We start from the raw sequence: 24,716 nt of genomic DNA on the forward strand, positions 1-24,716 counted from the left end.
CTCATAGGGACTCTTGTTTCAAGAGACTTCAGTTTCTTTCTCCACTCTATTTAGGATGCTTTTGTCTTTTCCTTCCTTCCTTCCTTCCTTCCTTCCTTCCTTCCTTCCTTCCTTCCTTCCTTCCTTCCTTCCTTCCTTCCTTCCTCCCTCCCTCCCTCCCTCTCTCCCTCCCTCTCTCTTTCATTCTACTTAAATGGCTTTAAAGTGAAGTCTCATTATGTTCCACCAGAACATAATATCTAATCTATACTCTGTGTGTGTGTGTGTGTGTGTGTGTGTGTGTGTGTGTGTGTGTGTGCCAGTCTTGGGGCTTGAATGAACCCTTGCTGTCCCTGAACTTTTATGCTCCTTGATAGCACTCTACCACTTGAACCATAGCTCTACTTTTGGCTTCTTGGAGGTTAATTGGAGATAAGAATCATGCAGAATCTCTTGCCTGGGCTAGGTTTGAATTGTGATCTTCAGATCTCAGCCTCTTAGCTAGGATTTTAAGTGTGAGCTACTGGTGCTTGGCCCATCTGTACTTTTAAATGACAGCTACCAATAGCAAGCACGTGGCCAACTTGAAAATTCTGTATGGATTTATAGGAACATGTATGAGCTAGTCAAATGTCAACTGATTATTCGGTTTATTAAGAGATACTCCTCTTTATTTAAAACAGCATAGCTACAGAAATAATACTTGTTTCCCTTCCAGTTTCCTAGAGCAAAATTTCATTAAGGTTTTTTGCACGTATTTTTTCTTAACCTCTGTTTGAATGACCTACATCAGCTTTTAGACTAAGCCATTTGAGGATCAGCATTTCCCAATCCTCATTTACTGGGATGACAAACCATGCTTGTCAAACATACGTATCAGTTACATTAGGTATATCTGTTTCATTTTCATCCAAGTATGTATTTATGATCTCCAAAGTACAAGTGATCATTATATTTCTTTTAAATGTTATTTTTAGGGGACCAGCTTCTCATCTCAGCTACATGGGAAGTGAAGGTAATAGGATTATGGCCTCAGACTGATCAGCAAAAGTGTAAAACTCTATCTGAAAAAGAAACAACAACAACAACAAAAGGCTGGAAAAATGGCTCAAGTGGTTGCAGCCCATACCCAGCAAGATTACGGGCAGAGTTCAAACTCTACCAAAAAATACTCTTAAAGCTTATTATTATTTTTATTGTTGGTTGTGGGCTTGAACTCAGGGCTGTCCTGTGTGCTGTCCCTGACTTCTTTTGGCTCAAGGCTAGTGCTCTACTACTTAAACCATAGCACCACTTCCTTTCAGCTTATTTTTAACTCTATCTCACAGTCACAAAACCATAAAACTTGTTTTATTTGACTGACTTGATACTGACTTCTGTAAATACTCTGAACAAGCCTGGGGTTCTTTTAGGCTGGTATGCTGACCTCTCTACATACCGTATAGCTTAAAATAAAATAATTGAAAAAAATAGCTTGTTATTTATAAAACTTATTTTTCTGTGATGGTCCTGGGGTTTGATCTCATGGCTTAGCACTTGCCAGGCTGGTGATCTACCACTGGAGCTGCATTCCCAGCCCCTCGTTGTTGTTCAAATAGGGTCTAGAATACTATTCCATCCTGAACCATGATCTTCTTATTCTTGTATTCGATGTAGCTGAGAGGACAGGTCCACATCAGCACATCTAACTTCTTTTTCCTTTGGCTGAGATAGAATCTTGTAACCTTTGTGCCCGGGCTGGCCTCCATCCTGACTCTCCTGGTTTGAACTGCTTGGATAACAGATGTGAGCCACCATGTCTAGTTCATTTGTACGATTTTATCAAGAATCTAGCTGTAAAGTAACTCCTTCTATAAGGGTAATGCCAAGCAAAAGAAATAAAATATTTGCTCTGTTTTAGGGTATTTCTACTAGAAAAAAGTGAATTAATAGGTAGAAAGATTTCAAGAGCAGTTTCGATTTAAAGCATCATTTGATTTGCATATTGTGTGGGAGTATCTTTCATCCATTTCCTTCTCACTTCTGCTTACAGGAAAGATCAATAAACCACTGGGCTAAAACTTGGAGAATTCCCCTCTGCATATCTGGATACTTCTAGAAATCCTCTTAGAGAGAGATGGTGATCATGGTCTGCTATCAAATGCCTTTGAATCAAGCATTTTGGGCAGAGAAATAAATTGGATCATACTAAAACAATTTTAAGTGTTGAAAAGATCAGGAATAAGGAACTCCCACTGGTTGTACCTGCCAGGCTGCATTAGCTAGATTTCTATAAGCTGGTTTGCACTGACCTTGGACGTTTTTTTCATTCAGTCCTCATCATTCTTGTCTAAAATGTCATCATCATATTCCTCTCCCTTATCATTTGGTGCATAATTTGGTGTTATGAATGGCACATGTTGATTTCCACAGTAATTTCTCTTGGCTTGTGCAGTTAGTGTTCTAAGCGGGGCTGTGGTGTAAAACTTAAAGAGGAAAGTAGTTCCTATTTACCAACTGCCATGAGAACCTGGGTGGGGAGCTTGTTTGCACTCATATCAATTTTTGTAAGGTTAAGCTCATAGTTGGGAAAGGGACTAACATTATGCAACCATGACAAAATAAAAAAGGAATTTTCAGCCTTGTTCATTCTTTTCTTCTCCCCTGGGTAGAGATCCTGCTCCAAGTACATCTCTCCCTTAACTTTTATTTCTATTTTATTGCATTTGCTTTTTTTCAGGATTCTATTTTTCCCCTGCAAAGGCTAATTTGAAGCAATTATACCATGAAAAGAAGCTAAGTTTAAGATTTTGAAGACTTGGTCTTGAAGGCTGAATTTTCCCCGTAAGAGTGATAGTGTCTTAAATACATTATGTAGGCTTTCAAACCCTCATTTGCCTACTTTGTGTATAAATTAGAGTGAAAATATGTGAGAAAGTGCTATTATTGTCCCAGCTACCATTGCATTTTAATGTGTTTAATTGGGGAATTATAGGGGAATTTGAGCTCTAGAAGGCTGATGAGGGAGACCCAGTACATGTGTTTGGGGGAGATGAGTATGCAGAACTACCTGTATCCTTAGAATACATTATATTTGGGAATGCTATGTGTTCTCTATCTACATCTCCCCCATAATCTCACATTAGATCAACAAAGTCTTCTAATTCAGACTTTGTAGGTGATTTATGCACAGATGTGGTAACTGAAGTCTGAAGATGTAAATAGTAGCTCACTAGCATCACAGAGGGCCCAAGAGTCATTTATCATCATTTGCAATAGTGAAATTGGCAATTAAACGCCAGGCTTGTTAACTATGTATGTTTAGTCTAAAGGAGGCTTGTGAAATCCCACTCCTCCCAAGAGCTCCTACTGAAAGCTTCTAGATACCTATTGCTTGCTTTTATTGTGACTCCTCTGGGTGGGTTGATTTTTATAAGAGCTGGATAAAAGAGAATCCTTTGGCCCTAATACTCCTCAGCAAAGATTGTAGGATGGCACCAAAGTAAAGACAATATCTCTTGGACCCTCAAAACTCTGCCTGCCTGAGATCTTTCCAGAAGTATGGAGAACTCATGACATTGTACATTGACTTAAACTTGAAGACTTTTATCTGAGAATCTTTAAAAAATTTTTTTCTTTCTTTTTCCTAATTTTATTAGCACATATGAATTATACAAAGGGATTTCATTGTGATTATCTCCACTCATACACATAATCAACCTTATCCACTCCCTTTATGTCTCAGATTCTTTACATTATTATGATGGAATGTTTCAAGCATGCAGTAAAGCATTAAACCAATGGAATCAACACGGTGTGCTTCTCAGTTTCAAGAGATACTACAACTATGAAGATCTTTGTTCTTGCCATTTGTCTTCCATCATTTTTTTTCAGAAAAATAAAATAGATACAGCTTTTGTGGGGTGTGTGTGTGTGTGTGTGTGTGTGTGTGTGTATCCTGGGGCTTGAACTCAGGGCCTGAACAATGTCCTTGGGCTTTCCTCAAGGATAGGGCTCTACCACTTTGGCCACAGCACCACTCTTGGCTTTTCTATGTATGTGGTACCTAGGAATCGAACCCAGGTCTTCGTGCATGCTAGGCAAGCACTCTACCACTAGGCCAAACTCCCAGCCCCCAAAGCACTTTACCACTAGGCCAAACTTCTGGCCCAGGTATAGTGTTTTTTAAACCCGTGTTTCCTCAGTAATCCTTCCCTTTTTCTTCCCCTGAGGACAACACTTCTCTGTACTTGAACCTATCCCCTTTTGTATATCCATAAACATACATACCTATTATATATAAATAGCATATAATCAATGTTTGCAGACTTTAAGGTTTATATGAATAGTATTAGATGGTATGATTGCTTCATTTTGCTTATTTTGTTTAACATTATGCCATGAAGGTTTATCCAGGTATACATTGTTAGAGATACTGTGCTCCTTATCATCCTTTCCTTTATGTTTTCCTATAATTCTATCATCATACTGTATGTCTGTCTCTTCCATAATTCACTTTCTGACTCCTCAAGACTTACACAGTGAAGCTTGTGATGATAACAGAAAATCCAGGTTATGGCATAGAATTTCAAGGTGAGCATGCAGTGTTTTGAACAGTAATAACGGGAGTTTTATCTTGGATGTAGTGTAAGAAATTTGTAACTGGGGGGTGTGGGGGGGGAGGGAAACGGGTACCAAGACATGTGAAAGGGTATCAATGTATGTGAATTAACGCACCTTCTATCTGGCAAATATCATGTAACCCTTTTACTAATTACAATAAAAAAGAAAAAAAAAGAAATTTGTAACTGCTTTGTTTAATGGCAATTCCTTTGAACAACTACTTGAATAATAATAAGTTACAAAAAAGGAATTTCATTTTTTTCCAAAGCACTTTTTTTTTTTTTTTTTTTTGCCAGTCCTGGGCTTGAGCTCCGGGCCTGAGCACTGTCCGTGGACTTTCTCAAGGCTAGAGCTCTACCACTTGAGCTTCAGCACCACTTCAAGCTTTTTTCTATGTATGTATGTGGTATCGAGGAATCAAACCTGGGCCTTCGTGCATGCTAGGCAAGCACTCTACCACTAGGCCAAACTCCCGGCCCCCAAAGCACTTTTAAAACCAATCGCGTACTGACTTTAAGGTTGTATTTTCAAGGTACTTTTTGTTTTCTAAAACAAACCACCAGTGTTATCTTCTCTAATCTCCCCCCCCCCCCCCCCAGTTTGTGATGAGGCCCATTGGATTGGAATTGTTGCCCAGAACTTTTGGGCCACTGTGGATTGACTATGGCTTGGGTGTATGGGTTTGCTGGTCTTGGGGCTTGAACTCAGGGGCGTTGTCCCCATGCTTTTGTGCTCAAGGATAGTGTCCCACCACTTTAAGCCACTGTGTTATTTCTGCCTTTTTGGTAGTTAGTTCCTACCTGGACTGGCTTTGAACTGCCATCCTCAGATTTCAGCCTCCTGGGTATCTAGAATGACAGGCAGGAGCTACCAGCTCCTGGCTTGGCTACATAGTCTTGAAAATCAGTAAGATGGGGGTAGGGGAAGCTGTGGGAAGCTAGTTTGTTTATTTTAGTGAGAAATGTCAGGAAAGTCTAAGAGCCTCTCTCTTTTTCCCTGTGGTGTTGACTCTGGAATATGTGGCTGTAGGTTACCTCCAGGATGTTCCTTTCCTTCTTTTCTTGCTCTCCTTTCCTGGAGGAGTCAACCCCACTGAACTTATCCCATCTGGGTAGGGGAGGTGGGTGATTTACATTTAGCTATATTTAGCAGGGCTCAGATCTAGTCCCGTGGCTCTTTGGGGAGAGTATTTCCAAGAAGGCAAAGGGCCTAGGGACTCAGACAGCACAGCTGCAGGGGAAAGTTATAAAAAATAAAATAAAATAAAGCCCTCCTTACAGCTGAGTGTGTTTTCCCAATGTAAATGTTGATCTCCTCTTTTTGTAAAACATCAAGGGACCCCAGGGGAGGGGCTATGTATGTCTCTGGAAAGTGAACCAGGCAAAAATTGGTATTAGGGCTGGGAATGCAGCTGACCTAAGAATGGAAGCTTTGGGAGCTGACAGAAGGTCACATAAAGGTCAAGGAAAAGGAATCTAGGGGAATGAAACAGCTTCAGATAGATGATTTCAGGGTCTGTAAGCTCTTAAATAAATGTTCCCACCCTTCCTCTTGGCTTATCAAATCCGCCAAAGCTCTTAAAGTTTACTAATCTTGCCCTTGGAAGACACTGTTTCTAGAAAGTGGATCTGGTTTTAACTGTCACATTGTCCCAGAAACAAGGCAAATGAATGCTGGGGAGGCTTGTTATCAGGAGGGCAGTATCAGGGCAGTACCTGGGGCCAGCCAGAAGTCAAAGTAAAGGTAAGTGCCCTACTGACCTCTCTTAGGAGATCAGATCTCCAGTGTCCAAGATCTCAAGGAGGCCCTGTCTGACAGGGCCTTCCTGTGTCTCTTCCTGATGCAAGCTAATCATTCACGTAAGATTTTCACCAAAGATGCTGTTCCTTGCTTAATTGCAAGACCAAAGCAATAAGAGTGAGGAGGGAGAAGATGGTGGTAAAGTGGTCACAAAACTGAAAAATGTGCTAGAATCATTATTTTCAAGGTTTCTACCTAATCATAAGACCACGATAGACACATTTGGTGGCATGGTGAGTGCTGTTTAGAAGAGTTAACACATTCTGAACATACCATGTCCCACAATTTGTGAAAGCCTCTGTATGTATTTTGCCAGTCCCGGGGCTTGAACTCAGGGCCTAAGCACTGTGCTTGGGCTTTCTCGAGGCTAGACCTCTACCACTTGAGACAGAGCACCATTTCTGGCTTTTTTCTGTGTATGTGGTACCGAGGAATAGAGCCTGCAAGCACTCTACCACTAGGCCAAACTCTTCACATCCCTTTCATCCATCCATTTCTCCCTCTCTCTCTCTCTCTCTCTCTCTCTCTTTCCTCCCCCCTCTCTCTCCCCTCCCCTCCCCTCTCCCCTCTCCCCTCCTCTCTTCTCCCCTCTCTTCCCCTCTCCTCTCTCTTCCCCTCTCCCCTCCTCCCCTCTCCCCTCTCCCCTCTGTTCCCCTCTCCTCTCTCTTCCCCTCTCCCCTCCTCCCCTCTCCCTTCTCCCCTCTCTTCCCCTCTCCTCTCTCTTCCCCTCTCCTCTCTCTTCCCCTCTCCTCTCTCTTCCCCTCTCCCCTCTCCCTTCTCCCCTCTCCCCTCCCCTCTCCCCTCTCCTCTCTCCCCTCTCCCCCCCCTCCCTCTCTCTCTCCAGTCCTGGGCTTCAGCTCAGGGCCTGAGCACTGTCCTTGAACTTTCTCACTTTCTCAAGGCTAGAGCTCTACTACTTGAGCTACAGCACTACTTCTGGCATTTTTCTATGTATGTGGTTCCAAGGAATGGAACCCAGGTCTTCCTGCATGCTTGGCAAGCACTTTACCAGTAGGCCAAACTCCCGGACCCCCCTTTCATCTTTTTAATAATCTATATACATCCTCATTCCTATTTATAGATGAAAAGACCCAAGGTTAGACAGATTCCATAATCTGATACAGCTTGTATTTGGAAGAAGATTCGAACCTCAGTCTGAAATGGCCCCAACAGTGATAAGCCGAGGAACTGGGAAATCCAGCCCTGCACTCTGTCACCACTGGCGGCAGGGCCCAGCTTAGTGATGCATGCTTGTAATCCCAGGGAAATACAAAACAAAAGTAAAGAGGACTGCAATTTGTAGCAGCCAATCTAGGCTGAACTATCTGTCTTCGATGTTAAACTGTTTTCAGCTGAGTAACACTGACAGGTAACATGTATTGTGAGACCCAGGAGGGCAGAAAGTCCCACCCCACACCTGCGTCCCTGCTGGGCACAGAGGCATCTCATATGTATGTAGGGGCTGGGTGTTCCAGAGAGGGAAGCACCCAGGGCTGCTGGGGAAGAGAGAATGGCAGGCTGTGGACAGGCCTGCAATAGACGATGGGCCTGAGGACAGGCCTTTAGAGAGGAAACAGGCCTGCAGAGAGGTGAGAAGCCAGCAGACAGGCCTGTGGAGAGGCAAGAGGCCTCTGTGGAGAAGAGAGAAGAGGAAAAGAACTTGCCCCCTTGGAGGCTGCAGCAGCTTCTAGTTCTGAGGTCATCACAGAACCACACTTTTTTTCTTTTCTTTTTCACCACCATGGTGCAGACCACCCACAAGTGTGTATGTGATACCTAGTATGTGGTTTTCTTGTATTGATATCCTGTGCTTGCTAAATAAAACTGGACTTCAGATATACTAGAACTTTCTCTCATTTTGTTTTAACTGGTTAAGCTGACACTTCAATCATTTGTTTATTGGTAAGATGCCTTGTATATGCCAGCTATAGTGGCTAAATGCTGGAGAGACAATAGTGAGAAATGTTCAACTGTAGGCTAATGAAATAGCCAAACTGGGGACTTTTTCTTGAGGGAAGAGCAGTGGGAAGAGGAGTCCAGGGTGTGAGTGCTGGTGACACGATGAGACATTGTTTATTCTACCCTGAATAATATTCATTACATTCTGGGTTGTGAGAAGTACAGACAAAGGGTTAGACTGACATAGGGTCATTCCTTCTTTCACTGACCTCAGAGGTGAAGCTGCACAAGTTCTGCCCTTAGGCATATTCTAGTGGGGTCCCACAGTTTTCCAGTCCCTTCCTAGTTCTTTTATGATATGTTGTTGACTTTGCAGACCTCACCTCTCACTGGAAATGAATTCTTTTTGGAGCCAAGAAACATCATTTCGGTTGACAACTTCACAGATTTCAAGCTCAGATCCATCACATGCCTGTGAGAACTAAGGTAAACGGTGTCAACATTCCTTAAGTAACATACTTTATTTCCTGAGAAATGGAAATCCAGGGCAAGGTTATGCTCTTTTTTTTTTTTTTTGATATTGTGGGCAGTTGTTAGAAAAACACTGACTTTCCTTTGAAATTGTTTCAAAAAATTCCATAACAACAAAATACTGATTTTTTAAAGCTGCTATTTTTATTTACTATTTAGTGTGGAGGTTGAAAAGTTGTCTATTATGTTTTCAGATTTTTTTCTAATATTTTCTTTTCAGATGCTTTTTTTCTAGTACTTATATGCTAAATGGGATTAAATACCAATAGTGTATTCTATAGATGGTTATCATTGAAGTATTATCTGATTGCTGAGTAATTGTTACCAGTTTCAGTTAATTGAGTGTGCTATTTTGTTTGTTTTGGTGGTAATGGGGTTTGAACTCATGATTTCATGCTTTGTTAGTCAGGTGCTCTACCACTTGCACTGTGCCTCCAGCCTTCATTGACTGTTTTAATGGATGACTTTCCTAGTGAAGCCACATGAACCTTAATAGCTCTTTTGTTGGAACTAGATAGCTGGACATTTGAAATTAATTTAAAAGAATTCCAGTATTACTAATAATTTACTATTTATGTGGGGCTCAATGTGTTTCATTTATTTTTAGTATAACACATTTAATTCTCAGAATCCTTCTTGGAGGAATGTATTACTACTTTTACTATTACGCTGGTGAGGAGGCTGTGGTAGAAGATTAAGTACCAGTATGTTTAAAAACAACATCTTTAACTCTATAAAACTGTAATTTCTTCTTTCACTCAAAGCTGAACCCATCTCCAAGACAGCCTTTTTTTCATATATTTTTTATTGTAATTAATAGAAGGGTTACATTATAGTCACCAGATAGAAGGTGCATTACTTCACAAACATTGATACCCTTTCTCTTATCATGGTCCCCATTTCCCTACCCCCACCCACCACTCATGTTGTTTTCCCCCCTTCCCTATCCGATTTCAAACACCCCATCAAGCGTATATACAATATATCAGATAACAAGGTGAAATACTGTAACAATATGAGACAACCAAGGGACAGCAAAAGAGATGAGAGCTAACATACATAGTACATTAAGGACAACAATCACTCATATGGCTTTTGTTTCTATATCCTGGAGGTCCTTTCATTTAGCGTCATACTATATGGTCTTATGTATCTAGGTTTTGTTCTATTGTAAATCTCTGCCAGGAGAGCCCAAGGTTTCTACTGATTATGACAAATGAGGGAAACCATTGAGCCTATGTTCCTTTGAGTCTGGCTTACTTCACTTAATAAGATTTTTTTTCTAAGCAAAACAGCCTTTTGTTGTGCAAACTCACATTGATTTTTCAATTAACAGAGGTGATAATGACTTTGGTCACCAACTGGCTCCACTACCTCCCTCTGTGACTCTTCACCCAACTTTGCAGTGGGAAATCAGAGGCTCCAGGTAAGAACCCCAGCTCTCATTTCACCCTACTTCTGTTGCCTTTCAACTAAATCTCTCTAATGATATGCTCCTAAAGAGCTCATCTTTGCTATTGAAATCTTGGTTTTGTTTTGCTGTACATTGTTTTGTTGGCTCCAGGGGAGGTCATTTAGCACATGAAAATAGCTCTTACCCCCTTGGGGGCTGCACACTGTGGCCTATTTCATCTAGTTAGGCTTTTGGCAAGAATTGATGGATGTGTGGGAGGGCCTCAGGGGTCAAAAGTTCTACTTCCTTGCTGCTTGAAGTGTGGTCCACAGCCCAGAAGCCTGGGTATTGTCAGGAGCTTGTTAGAAACACAGATGCCTGGCTTTACCCTCATACAAAATTCTCATTACAGTCAGGGCAGCAGTGCTGGGCTTTTTTTTTTTTTTTTCCTTTTTTTTCTTCTCCTTTTTTTTTTTTTTTCTAACATCCCAGAGAATGGAATCTATTAGGTTAAATTTAGGATTTTTCCTTTCTTCACTACTGTTTTGCAACCATATCCCATTCGAAGCATCTAGAACAGATCTTGGCATTGGTAATTTCTCTCATTAGTATGCATTTCTGTAAGTCTTAAACATGAAAATGGATTTGCCCCCTTGGGTTTTACACCTGTTCTTGTTTTGTGAAGCATAATATCTCTAGGCAACTTACATTTTTTTAAAAAAAATCTGAAATGTTGCGTGTGTTTCACAACATGACACTATTTATTTCTCTGAGGGTTTTTTCAAGAAATATTATCCTTGTTTTCCCAAGCTTCATATTGGTTGAAAAGAATTGTTTTCTTTTCATAAGCCAGCTATATGATACAAATGCTTTTGATGTGAGATTAGAACAACATGGCTGAGCCAAATGATTTTTTGCTTTGAAGTCCTGTAATTGCAGCTTGATTTTGACAAGATGTATTTCTTATCTAAACAAACCAACAGTTAATACTTCATTGGACACATTCTACTGCTGTGATATGTTGGGAGAGAGCACTTAGCAAACTACTTGCATACTTCAAGTGGAAAGCTATGTATTACAGCTTAAAGTTCCCAGGATCAGAATAGGACTCTAGTTTTGCTTTGAAATTTAATTTTCGTCTTAAAAAATTGTGATACTGAAAAAAAGGCCAAAGATATAGCAAATTGGTATCCTTGGGACCCTCAGGTTCATTTAGAAGCAAACCAATCGGTGGGTAGAATTTCTGGAAGACATTCAAAATGGCTTTTGGAATGCTGCTGTGATTTTTTTTCAATGTAGGCATTTACTAAGCACCTACTGTGTGTACCAGTTTGGGTTCTTAAAGCTCTGGAGAACAGATATTTTGGAACTGTCTTGTTTCATTTCCTCCTCTTGTCCCCCCCCTTTTCCTGGGCCAAAGCATGTGTCTCTGTGTTTGGTCCAACACATATGTTCACAACAGGGGAAGCAGAGAGCAGAAGGTGAGGACACCAGCTCTCAGTAAGGAGTGTGGATGGCTGTGTTTTTCTTGGTCAGACCTACCTTCACTCTTCTAATGAGCACAGGAAATGGCATGTGCATAGGGGACGGTCTTTAGGGAACATTCTCCCCACGTCTTCTGTTACTTCCTTATCTCAGCCCACTCCAGAAGAGCTGAGTTTGTTGAAACTTCCTCTGGCATTTGGACTTTGCAGATTTTTGCAAACAAATTAATGTAGCCAGCAAATCAGGCATCAGGCATTAACAGGCAGACCATAAAATACTTTCATGAGTTTTCTACACAGGGCTAACAGTTCAAACTTGTTCAATTTTATAGCTCATTTAGGTTAGCTAAAACAAGGAGTGTCGGAGACATTCTCCCCTTCCCTGAATTCTTGGTGCCTGCATGTCTGCTTGCATTGATATGCAAACATCCTACCACCTGGCTTCTACCCGGAGCAGAAGCAAACATCCCATTACCACACCCCCTGCCCCAAGCGGTTCCCACACCCCAACCCCCTCCTGCCTCTCCTGAAGAGGCATATAAACCCCTGTGTGAAAAATAAAATTTGCAGCTTGATCAGAACGCTTGTCTTGCTGCCTTCTTCGTGTCTCCTGTCCCTTTCATTCCTCCCTCTAGGTTCTTGGCCCTAGTTGACATCCCGCTGGACGGGACAAATGGCGCCCAACGTGCGGCTCGAGTGCCCGAGAGGCTGAGGAACGCTGTCTTCCAGGAAACCTTGGATCCAAGTGATTGTGTGACCAGCTCGGAGTAGCCCGCCCGAGACATCTCGGTCAACGCTGAGTGGAGACGGCGAAAGGTAAGTGACTGACCATGGGACAGGCATCATCGTCACAGGAATTGTTCATAGGCTCTCAAGACACGAAGAATTTGGGTTAAAAAGAATTAAGTACGGTGAGGAGGTACTGCGACAGGCCTCCCGACCCCCTTCTAAGTAAGTACGGCGAGGAGGTACTGCGACAGGCCTCCCGACCCCCTTCTCTCATGCCCCGGCTCTCCACGAGCCCGATCTCCCTATGCCTGATTTATTAGCCTTGCGGTGATCACTCCAACATAGACGGGAACATATTCAACTCCTTAAGAGTTGCGTTCCCTCCCTCGATTTAGAACTCTGCCACCTTGCTTTTGAAAAACCAAACCTTCTTAGCTTTCCCGGTAACCCAGAGCCAAGCTGGAGATCAGATTCATGTAGTTATTGCAATTGTGGTCAAATAAGGAAGATTTTCTGCTTGAAACTGTAAATAGTGCATGCTTTGCCATGTATGCTGGAAATAGCCTTTACCAAATGTGTTTGACAAGGAATTGTTTTTATGTAGATAAAAAATGATCATTGATCTTAAAGATTGCTTTTTTACAATTTCCCTACACTCTGATATTTTGTTGGCTGCTCAGGACAGGTCAGATCTACAAAATTAACCGGTGCTCATAGCGTCCAGATTTAAAAGCAGAGGTATGGAGATTTCAGATCTCTGGGAGGCCTTAACGTGTGCCGTGTTAATGGTAGCCATTCTTTTCAATTGGGCCACATGGGACTGCATATGTCTCCTGGTGAGAGGGAGGAAGATTAACTTGGGAGAGGATCCTCCCCTTGGGGTCTATCAGACTTTATCGCCCTTAAGGCATCTAGGGCCAAGGAAACTTTAAATAAGGAGTGCTCAGAGTTGTGGAAAGTTGGCCCTTCCACTGCTCAGGTTTTAGAGCCTTGCCCTGAGGAGGGATTTTTGGGCCCCTTTGATCCTGGGATTGGGCCCCAGAGCCCTACACCAAGTGCTCCTGCCCCAAAATTTGCGGCAGACAATTGGAGGGCAGAGCAGCCTCCGCCATTTTACTCCCACGCTTCACCTCGTGTTAAACCGGAAGAGGAGGTTAACCCGCCATATCGCGGCAGCTCCTCCCCTGAAAGGAAAGGGCGGGTTAAGCACCATTTTACTCCTCCCCACCATGCTTGATAAATGCTAACCCTGGCAATAGACCTGCCCTAAAAGAGCTTAAGAAAGCAGTCTCCAAAAATGGGCCTAATTCGCCCTGGGCCAAAACCATCCTCCAAAGCCTGGCTCATCAGCAATCCTCTCAGGCCTTAAGCTCCCAGCAACTAGAAACTGCCACAGGCCCCAGCTCTTGGGTGTAGCTGGCCTAGCAGCATCTTAGCAATTGGCAAGCCCCCTGTCCTGGCCAGAGCCATTCAGCCGCTGCTCTTAAAGAGGACCTGCCCTGTAATCTCTAGGGAGAGACAAGATACAGATGTTGTGACATTTTATGATGACTGCATTAGTTATGAAACAATTAGCATAGAACTGCTCCCCCAATTCTAGGGGCCACAGTCTAATTGCATGCCCCCCACCCTGTGGGTGGAGCAATGACCTATTGGCCGGGAAAACAATTGGAGCTACTAAAATTAATAAGGATCAGGCAAATACAAGTTTCAGATACAGGTTTCTTCATGATCTCCCTGCAGTATGCCCATGGGAATGACCCGACCAGGGCTCCCAAGTCTTTTATCAATTCCTAATAATTTGTATATTTATGCTATTGAGATAAGATTGCTTTTTCTAGAAACAGTGGTTTTCCTTTAACAACCATTTTTGTAAAAGATGCCCAGGTATAGTGGTTTCATTTTTGCCCCCCCTCATTCGGGAGAAGCCACAAAGGATGTTATTTCACATCTTGTCACAGCCTTTTCTGTTCTGGGAAAACCTGTTAAAATTAAAACAGATAATGGTCCTGCTTATGTTAGTGCAAAATTTAGACAGTTTTGTGAAGCGCTTCACATTAATCACATTACAGGAATCCCCTATAACCCACAAGGTCAAGGAATTGTTGAGAGAGCCCATCAAACGCTAAAAACTTGGCTTACGCGGCTTAAACCCACTTCTTTATCCTTTGCTTCCCCCCGTGATCGATTAAGTCATGCACTCTTTGTGTTAAATTTTCTGACTTTGGATAATAACGATCATTTGGCTGCAGACCGCCACTGGCACCCTTCTCTAGATACGTCTCCGCCTATGGTGATGTGGCGAGACCCCCTCACTAATAACTGGAATGGTCCAGATCCAGTACTCATTTGGGGACGCGGTTCAGCCTGTGTCCTGGATCAAAAACAATCGGCACCGAGATGGCTGCCTGAGAGATTGATTAAGCAAGTTAACTCATCAGCCCCTAAGGACATTAACGTTTAAAAGATGCCCAGGTGAAAAGCAAAGGCCTCCAGAGGTAAGTATCGGCCGACCCCCTGTATGTGTTTTGTTTTGTTTTGTTCTGTTTTGTTTTATTTTTATAATACAGAGGCCTGGGTGGTCAAGGGACGCCTTGACCCGCCCCCCCCCTTCTGAGTTTCTTGTGGATAACAGAGCATTCCTGAGAGTCCCACCAGCAAGACATGTCTAAATCTAAAAATAGCTGTTTGGTGAAAACATTCGCCTGAGCTCATGTTTTTGTGGTAAGTATATCTGATTGAGTATATGTCAATGTCTGATTTTGTTTCAGAGCCTTTTGTTAAGTGTGTTAGGATGGACTCCATCTGCCAGCTGGTAGTTTAAGGCCAGGCATGCCATCAAAAGTTTAGGAGTCTCTTCTCTGTCTTGTTCGTGTTACATATTTTTCCTTGTCCAGTTTTGTCTTTAAAATTGGTACCAGTTCTAAATATGGATCCTTATGGTTTTTCTGCGTGTACTCAAGCACACATCCTTGTTATCTACTTGAATATTTCTGGGAAGTAAAAAGTTTTGGCTCCACTCGGGCCTGGTATGGCCCCTCCCAATCCGCTGCAGCTGAGGTGAGCAGAGGCCAGACAAAGCAGCTGCAGGCTTCGTTCAGTTTCCTTTTTCCTACAACCTGCTGAAGTGACAGTCTAGAGACACTTGGTGACAGGACACAGACTTGTCTTAGTTCTCCTAGGTTTAAGACTCCCACCCAACTTTCATCTGCAAAAAGTAATATGTCTGATATCAGAAACAAACTCTGGAAGAATAAATTTCAGCTAAGTTGCCTTGTTAGAAAGCTTTGTTTAAAAACAAAAACAACAACAACAACAAAAAACCTGGTTGTCACCTCCAAGAATAAGCTTTGCAAAAACAACAACAACAAAAACAACAAAAAACAACAACAACAAAAAAACCCTCATGGTACTAAAATTTCCGGAAAATGAACGGCCGATATTAATTTTGCGCGCTTTAAGATCTTTGAGTATGAATGTGTGTACGAATGGGTGTGAGTGAACATGTTCAAGGTTAAATTGTCAGCATGCTGTATAAAACAATGGTTGAGCTCATTTGAAACACAAAAGCAATTGGGTAAATCTAAGTCTAAACTTCAAGAAAATTAGTAGGTTTGAATGTTTCCTATGTCTCAAAGGATTATTGCATTGTCTTAAAGAAAAACTGGTAAATATTTTTCTAGATCCTGAAATCTGCATTTTATTGCAAGGCATACAGCTGTTTACATTGTAAACATTGTATCCTGTTTAGCACAGAGATGTTAGGGAATTTGGGATTTATTACTTTAAGTTAAAGTTTGGAAACATGTATTAGAGATTTAAATGTGAAATTGTTCATTAACGTCAGAAATTTTGCCTGTCTGTCTTTTCTTGCAAATCTGATGGTAAAATGTGGATAATGTGATTAGTATTTTAAAGGAATGTTTAAAGGTTTATCTCCATGCTATTGGGTGTATTTAAAAAAAAAAAAAAAAAAAAAAAAAAAAAGAGAGGAAACTAAGTCCAGACCTAGACTTTTGGTGCACTGATGTCTATAGTTCTTGCATTAGGGAAAAACTGTTATTTGAGTTTAAACTGTTGTTGGAGTTTAAGACAGTAATCTAAACTGCAAAAAAAAAAAAAAAAAAAGCCCTTTTCTAAAAGGCAAGAGGAGTGACTTGAGCCCTAGGGGGCCTGAAGGCAGAAGGAGTTCTTTGTGCCCTTAAAGGTTTTTCAATTGCAAATAAAGGCTAAGGTGTTGATTGTTTAAGCCAGTATCAGCAAAAGTTTTAAGAACATTGGAAATGGGTTTCTAAACAATATTTGAAAGTGAAATTGTCTTAAATGTTTAAAGAAAGAGAAAAAAGGAAAATCAGGACTACCAAAGTAATTGCTTAATTGCTATTTCAGCTTGCTCTTGTAACTTCCAGCTAGCCCATGGAGAAGAACAGCAATCCTTATTCAGATGTAACTTTGGCTTTTACCAGGTTCTAGGTAAGCTCATGCTTAGAGACTATTTCTGTGTCGACCACCTTGTTGCTCTAATTGGAGTAACGTGGCCTTTTGTAGGACTCACTGATCTGAAAACTGCAGTTTCCAGCCAGCCCGGGCAAAGCAAAGGTCCCTGTGAGACTGTGGTGTCTAATCTGGCAGCAGAGTGCTAATTGAGGCAGAGTTGCTTTGGAGCTCAAAGTGGCAGAGTGCTAGCCTTGAGCTGGAGAGCTGAGGGACAGTGCCCAGGCCCCGAGTTCAAGTCCAGCAACCAAGCAAGTGAAATGCCAATGGGATGTTTATCCCTGTGTGGAGAGACACTACTGGGACAATGAAGTATCCAGATGCAGAAAGCCTCTGCGTGGATGGCAGAGATGGTGTCAGATCCTAGAGTCACTTGTGCTTGGCCATTCAATATTAATCAGAGCCGGGAGGTCATAGAATAGTTTGTAAGCATGCCTTACTAATGCCTGTGCCTTCCAAAACTGGGCAGGAACTTGTCAATCATCTGTGATAATGGGTAGTTTAAAGTCCTAACTGAGTAAAGTTTGATTTGACTCCAGCCACAAATTCAGGAAAGTTTGTGGATCTGAGACTTGTGTCTCTATTAATCTGTTTAGATCTGACAACTAAAGCATTGTTTAAGGTTGCAGAGATTTAGTTTCCCAGACAATCAGGAAAATGCCTTTGCAAATGGGTGCTAAGTAAGCTAAACTATTGAAGCTAAAGAAGGTTTGTGCAGTTGTTAAATGTCAAATATGATCTAGTTGGAGCAAATCATTGTTCCTGATAGCTAATCCTGGCAACCCCTTGGTAAAATAGGCTAAGCTTTTTAAGGTTCCTGGTCAAGTACAGAGACAACACCCCTGAGTCAGCTTGAAGAAGTTATAGAAGATGAATCTCCGCCCGTCAATCCTCTTTACATAAAGGGACCAGGGAATCATTGGGAGAATTCACTGAAGCCAGGCCTTAGGTTAAGCTGCTTTAACCAGTTTGCGCAGAAATTTGCAGGCAATCCAGCAGGAGCTGTGACATTCCATTGGAGTTCCTGAGAGATGAAGCTGCTACCACATATTCTGCCCTGCCTGATTCCACCACCACCGCACAGCTGTCTCCTGAGCTCCTGTGGGGCGGGACACGCCCGATAAGTTGGCATCCTCAGCAAAAAGACAGACACATCAGCTAGTGTGTCTTGCTTCTTGGTCAACACGATCTCCTTTCTATTAGGGCCTCTGTTCCCCCACTCAGATTAAATCCTCGCCCTCACTTATTTTAAGGTTTAGGGAGGATATGTCGGAGACATTCTCCCCTTCCCTGAATTCTTGGTGCCTGCATGTCTGCTTGCATTGATATGCAAACATCCTACCACCTGGCTTCTACCCGGAGCAGAAGCAAACATCCCATTACCACACCCCCTGCCCCAAGCGGTTCCCACACCCCAACCCCCTCCTGCCTCTCCTGAAGAGGCATATAAACCCCTGTGTGAAAAATAAAATTTGCAGCTTGATCAGAACGCTTGTCTTGCTGCCTTCTTCGTGTCTCCTGTCCCTTTCATTCCTCCCTCTAGGTTCTTGGCCCTAGTTGACATCCCGCTGGACGGGACAAAGGAGTTGAACGATAGTGTGGTTATTCTAAAGGTAAAGAAAATTGCAAACATCTTTAAAAACAATGGACTCTAAACATTGTTCCCACTATTATGCTTCAAACATCAGGGAGGCCTATTGTGAATTTACTTGTACCTTTATTTATGCACGGTAGTCTCTGGTGGTGATGCTAATGTACCAAACCACGAGCCAGTTCATTTTAGAGAAGACGTCTGAACAGCCACTGGCCCTGCCCTCCTCTTTGCGTTCCTCTATGCTGTGCACTTAGTCTGAAGAATAGGCCTGCACAGAGTCCTTTCTGCTGCTTGAAAGTTTAGACACTGCCCTATTTTTTATTTTGAGTGGTTATCTGTCTACATTTCTACTTTTTTTTTTCTGGTGCTAGTTCAGGGGTTTGAACTCAGATATTGGGTGCTACCCCTGAGTTTTTCTGCTCACAGCTAGTGTTCTCTCATTTAAGCCATAGCTCCATTCCCAGCTTTTTGGTAGATTGTAGATTCGAGTCTCTTGGACTTTTCTGCCTAGGCTGGCTTTGAACCACAGTCCTTATATCTCAGCCTCCGAAGTAGCTCATGTTACAGATATGAACCACCAGTATCTATTTCTACTTTTGACTAAGTGTTTTTACCTTTTATATTTCTGCTTCAGGTTTGGAGGGATATAACAATAGCCTTTGAAGGAGGTTGCTGCTCCGTTGTGTTGTTCTGTGGAAGGCTCATGAATGCCCTAAGAAGGCACATGTCTGTTGGTTAGATTGTGACCTCCTTTCTCCCTTTGTGTGTGATGTTGGGTGAATCAGCTCATTTTTCTGAGTTCCAGCTTGCCCATCTGTAAAATGGACACAATAATACAGCTCTCGAGCTATGTACATTAAATCGACATTTACCACTGTAGGCAAGGAAGAAGGTTCTTTTAATGGGTTTGTGATTTTTATATGCCATACCATGGGTACAATTCCTGCCCAAGAGATGTGCATGCCCCAAGAGAGGCCTGTGGGTGACAAAGCTTACATCATCCATTCACTTATTTGCTAATTAATTCTGCATGTATTACACATCAGGCATCAGGACTATAAAACAAATAAGATACTCTCTTCCTGAGGGACTCTTCATGGACCCCTCTCAATGTTTATCTAAATCACTTTCTTTTACAAAGACCTCTTTTATGATCTCATATTTCTGACCAGCCACCTGGAGTCAGCTGCTTCCTTTCATTCTGAGGCTATCAGCCAACTTCACTGATCAGAAGAGAGCATAAAAAAAAAACCAAAGCGGCCCTCTCTGTCTTCTCTGCCCTGGGAGCAGCAATCCTGCCACACCCCCTAACCCCTGAAAGTGTACGCCTGCTCCAAGTTTGCCTCTACTCCCTCCTTGGTCAGGAGCACCTATCAGCTGCAGAGCTGACCACTGTCTGCAGTGGTACTGAACCGACCAGAGACACTGACAGAGAAGAGCCACAGCTTAGCAGGCCCATGTCCCCTGACCTCACTTGTCCCCAGCCTCAGATTCCAAACCAGCACCATTTCAAGGGACATTGATACAGCAGCCAAGTTCATTGGAGCTGGGGCCCCACAGTTGGGGTGGCTGGCTCTGGGGCTGGAATTGGCACAGTGTGTGGGAGCTTCATCATTGATTATGCCAGGAACCCTTCTCTGAAGCAGCAGCTCTTCTCCTATGCCTTTCTGGGCTTTGCCCTCTCCGAGGCCATGGGGCTCTTCTGCTGATGGTGGCCTTTCTCATCCTCCTCGCCATGTGAAGGAGCTGTCTCCACTTCCCATAGTTTTTCCTCCCATGTCTTGTCTGCCCTATGTGTTCCTTTTCCTGTACCTCCCCAGGAAGTCTGGGGAAAGTGGTTGGCTCAGGGTTTGACAGAGGGAAAACAAAATAAATACTGTATTAATAAGAAAAGAAAAAGCCAAAGCGTCTGGGTTCTTTTTATTTGAATTACTATCGTTAATGAGAATTAAAGTCTGTACATTTGAGGGCATGATACTCCAACACCCTCTCATCTGTTTACTATTTAATGATGCCTCTGGCTATATTTTAGCTTGATATTACATTGACCAGTATGGCTGAGCACATAGAGATGGGTAGAGTTCTGAGGGGGCAGAGGACGCAGACTTACTATCTGGCTACCCTGGAAACCAGTATTTGAGTAGAAAGAATTCAAGAGTGATAACATTGTCATCTGGGTGGCCTGGATTCTTTTGTTGTTGTGCATAGGTGCCTCCTTCTGTGATGGTGGAAGGAAGTGTGGACCAGGAGCTGACAGTACACATATGTGGTTTGGACCTGTGGGTTATGGGCTCACCCAGGCTGCTCGTGCTTGTAAACGGCTCAGTCATGGTTGGTGTGACACTGGGTTTGTTTCCTCCTCTGTAAAATGAGCATCGAGTAGCACACAGCTCCCTGGCATGTGGTGAGGATGAGCATCCAAACTGCCTAGTTCCTGAGAAAAGTGTTGTTATTCTCATTAAGGCAGGTGTGGGGCCCCAGGAGGCTGGAATTTCGGGGTGAATGGCTTTGCCTCTGGAGGTTTAACCTTCTCGTTCTCATTGCATAAATCAAATGGACAGTCTTTGAGGGTTTATGGCCTTCCATCTTCCTAGGGCACACTGCCTCCTCCAGCTGTAGGTTTTAACCCAGAGGATCGCTGTTGGGGTTCTCTAAGCAGCCTCTATTAAGAGGCACCAGGCCTAGCCAGGGGGAGGAGGAGAGGGAGACAGCCATTCCCTAGGGAGGCTGTGGTCCCTGTGCCAACCCCACAAGTCATTTTGCTTCAGTCTGGGAAGAGGGCAGGCAGGCCTGCAGATGGGAGCGGTTTCATTCTAGCTGGGTCAGAGGTTAATAGAGATAAGTAGTGTCTTCTTACGAGGAGGCCTCAGGAAAGCCCTGCTTGTTGTTGGAGTTGAATCAAGATCTTAAAGATTCAATAGACTGATATATTCCTACCTTGTAGAGAGAGAGTGAGGCCCTGGGAGAGAGAGAAAGCTGTAGCCAGCCAGGCTGGGGTGAGGGGGCGGCTAGAGGACCATGTCAATCATTGAATGAATGGCTCTGGGTGAGACAGGGTAATTGGCCACTGGGCAGATCAGAAGTCTGGGATCAGTTGGCAGCTTCTGCGAAGCTCTGCTTTGAAATGAAGGCGTCTCCTCCTGTGTGTGCTGCGTGTGTCATGTGACACACAGGTGGACTAAGTGCACACGCTGCTCCCTGTCATCCATGATCTTTTCTGGAGCCACAGCGTGGGTGCTGGTGGTGGGATCCAATCCTGGCCAGGATCTGTTCTGATGGAGAAAGCATCCTCAGTGGAGCACTTGGGGTTTAAGTAATCTCAGAAAGTCACTGGATGGCTAAAGGAGGGGAAAGAACATTTCTAAATACCCAGGCAACTCTTCCTCCTCTGGAAAGCCTTCTTCCTTGGCCATGTCACAAAAGTAATTCTTCCTCTGTATTCCTAGAGTTTTTGGTGGCATATCCTTTCTGTGAACTTAACCTTTGACTTCCTGCAGCCCAAATCCCCTGTCATCTTTACGTAATATCCTAAAAGGACTGGGACAACCTCCCCTTTCCCTCTCTCTCCTTCCCTTCCCCTCTCCTGTCTTACCTCTCCCTTCCCTCTCCTTCCCCCTCTCCCTCCTGTCCTTTTCCTCCTCTCTTAGGTACTCTTTCCTCCTCTCTCAGGTTCTCTTGCAGTGCTGGGGGCAAGTTTGAACAGAGCAGGCCCAGTCCTGCCCTGTGGAGTTGACCTTCGTGGGCACATTTACTCAGTCACCTTTTTCCTAGCCCATACTCTCTGGGGAAACAGGAGCAACAAAGAGATATTCTTTGTGTCTCATAGAACAGTTTGTACCTTGCTGGCAAAAGGAACAAAATGCTTGTTGCAGAAATACATGCTTCTTGGTATTTATATAGAGGCCACCAAAAGCAGAAGCTGCCAGGACCAGTAAAAGAATGAAATAGATGAGAGCATGGCAGATACTACAGAGTAGTGATGACTTTGGCAGACTGGAGTATGTGACCAGTGGCAGGGTGGAGGTCACTGTGGTCATTTTAGTAAGATGTGGCCATTTGGGAATGCGAGCCCTGCTTTGGCAAATCCTGTTTTTCAACAGAGGCAAGAAATTACAGTATCATTTTTTGATGTTGTGATTTAATCCAATGGAAAGACCTAAGAAAAGACATGACTGGGCCAAATGAAAAGCATGGTTGCCTGTGAGAGTGTTCCCGAGGGCAAGGAAATCTTGATGGCAATGTTTGTGGTGAGCTGGGAGGCCCCATTCCTGGCCAGCCCTAGAGCAATGTGCTAATTCACAGTATCCCCCTTATCTCATTCCCCCAGAGCCATGAGGTTGCCTCCCTCCTCCTGCTTCATAACCTGTCTATCCTGTTAGCTCTTTCTTCCTTCTCCATAGAAGAAAGAAATCTTCTAGAAAGAAGAAAAGCCCAGGAGGGAGATTCCTCAGCAGTATAACATAGACCTTCTTTCCTACATTCATTTAGGGGAGGGATGATCGGTTTTACCTCTTGGTGGTACCAGCTGTGAATGCATTACCCCACTTTTCTGGCCTCAGTTTACCTGTCCAATGATTGTAATAGCTGCTTTCTGTAGGGTGGTGGTAGGAATTAAATTTTATATTAAAATTATAAAATATATAAAAATGGTTAAGTAGTTAAGCATGCATAATCTTTTAACATTCAAGGAAGCTCAGGAGAGTCACTTAGCCCCCTGAGGTTGTGACCTAGGCAGGACTAGTCTTGGATTTGTCTGCTGGCTTAGTGGTAATGGGGGAAGGTGGGGATCACAGATGAATGAAGGACTGAGGGCTGGAGTGCAGACAGGGATGCAGAACAACTCTTACAGTCTGGGCGAGCTTTCTGCCTACGGATGCCCTTGACGATTATCAGGACTTTATGCTATTTTTTGTCAGTTGTGGGGCTTGGACTCTGGGCCTGGGCACTGTCCCTGAGCTCTTCAACTCAAGGCTACTGCCCTACCTTTGAGCCACAGCACCACTTCTGGTTTTCTAGTAGTTAATTGGAGATAAGAATCTCATAGTTTTTAGTGCCGGGGTGGCTTTGAACTGCGATCCTTAGATCTCAGCCTCCTGAGTAGCTAGGATTACAGACGTGAGCCACAGCTCCTGTCAGGACTTTATTTTTAGGTCTTTATTTTTTTCAATTTTTTTCATATATTTTTATTGTAATTAATAGAAGGGTTACATTACATTCACCAGATGGAAGGTTCATTACTTCACATACCTTGATACCCTTTCTCATGTCTTGGTCCCCATTTCCCTCCCTCCCACCCCCACTTTCATCTTGTTTTCCCTCCTTTCCTATCCAATTTCAAATAACCAAATACACATATATCCAATATATCAGATAAAGTGAAATACTATAATAATATGATATAACTAAGGGACAGCAAAAGAGATGAGAGATAACATAGTACATTAAGGACAACAATCACTCATTATATGGCTTTTGTTTCTATATCCTAGAGGTCCTTTCATTTAGCTTCATACTATATGGCCTATGTATCTAGGTTTTGCTCTATTGCAGATCTCTGCTGGAAGAGTCCAAGGTTTCTACTGATTATGGCAAATGAGGGAAACCATTGAGCCTATGTTCCTTTGAGTCTGGCTTACTTCACTTAATATGATTTTTTCTAAGTCTTTCAATTTCCTTACAAATGGGGAGATGTTGTTCTGGCAGCAGCATAGAATTCCATTGTGTACAAATACCACATCTTGTTGATCCACTCATCAACTGAGGGGCATCTGGGTTGGTTCCATATCTTTGCTATGGTAAATAGTGCTGAAATGAACATCGTTGTGCTAGTGGATTTAGTATGCCCTTGTTTCTGGATGGTTGGGTAAATGCCAAGTAGTGGAATTGCTGGGTCATAGGAAGCTCTATGTTTAGTCTTTTGAGGAACTACCAAACTGCTTTCCATAGTGGTTGAACGAGTTTGCACTTCCACCAGCAGTGTAGTAGTGATCCCTCCTGGCCACAGCCCCTCCAGCATCTGTTGTTATTAGTTTTCTTGATCCTGGCCATTCTAACTGGAGTGAGGTGGAATCTTAGAGTTGTTTTGATTTGCATTTCTTTTATGACCAGAGATGGTGAGCATTTCTTCATATGTCTATAGGCCATTCTTATTTCTTCTTCAAGAACAGCGCAGGAGGAATTTCAATACCAAACTTCAGACTCTATTACAGAG

At 43.0% G+C, this 24,716-nt stretch overlaps 1 long non-coding RNA gene and 1 pseudogene across 2 annotated transcripts in view; both read left to right on the forward strand.

The window, feature by feature from the left end:
• LOC150054500 (uncharacterized) overlaps positions 1-24,716 on the forward strand; it is a 230,994-nt gene that overhangs the window by 5,831 nt on the left and 200,447 nt on the right. For both annotated transcript variants that reach the window (XR_016537547.1, XR_016537546.1), the window contains 2 exons: positions 8,657-8,766; positions 10,148-10,237. This is a non-coding gene — a long non-coding RNA (uncharacterized LOC150054500). The remainder of the gene's footprint in view (positions 1-8,656; positions 8,767-10,147; positions 10,238-24,716) is intronic.
• On the forward strand, positions 19,355-20,246 carry LOC150054501 (ATP synthase F(0) complex subunit C2, mitochondrial pseudogene; annotated as a pseudogene).

Source organism: Megascapheus bottae, chromosome 14 (genome assembly GCF_031878675.1).
Source record: "Megascapheus bottae isolate mThoBot1 chromosome 14, mThoBot2.hap1, whole genome shotgun sequence".
In the NCBI taxonomy this organism is placed as follows: domain Eukaryota; kingdom Metazoa; phylum Chordata; class Mammalia; order Rodentia; family Geomyidae; genus Megascapheus; species Megascapheus bottae.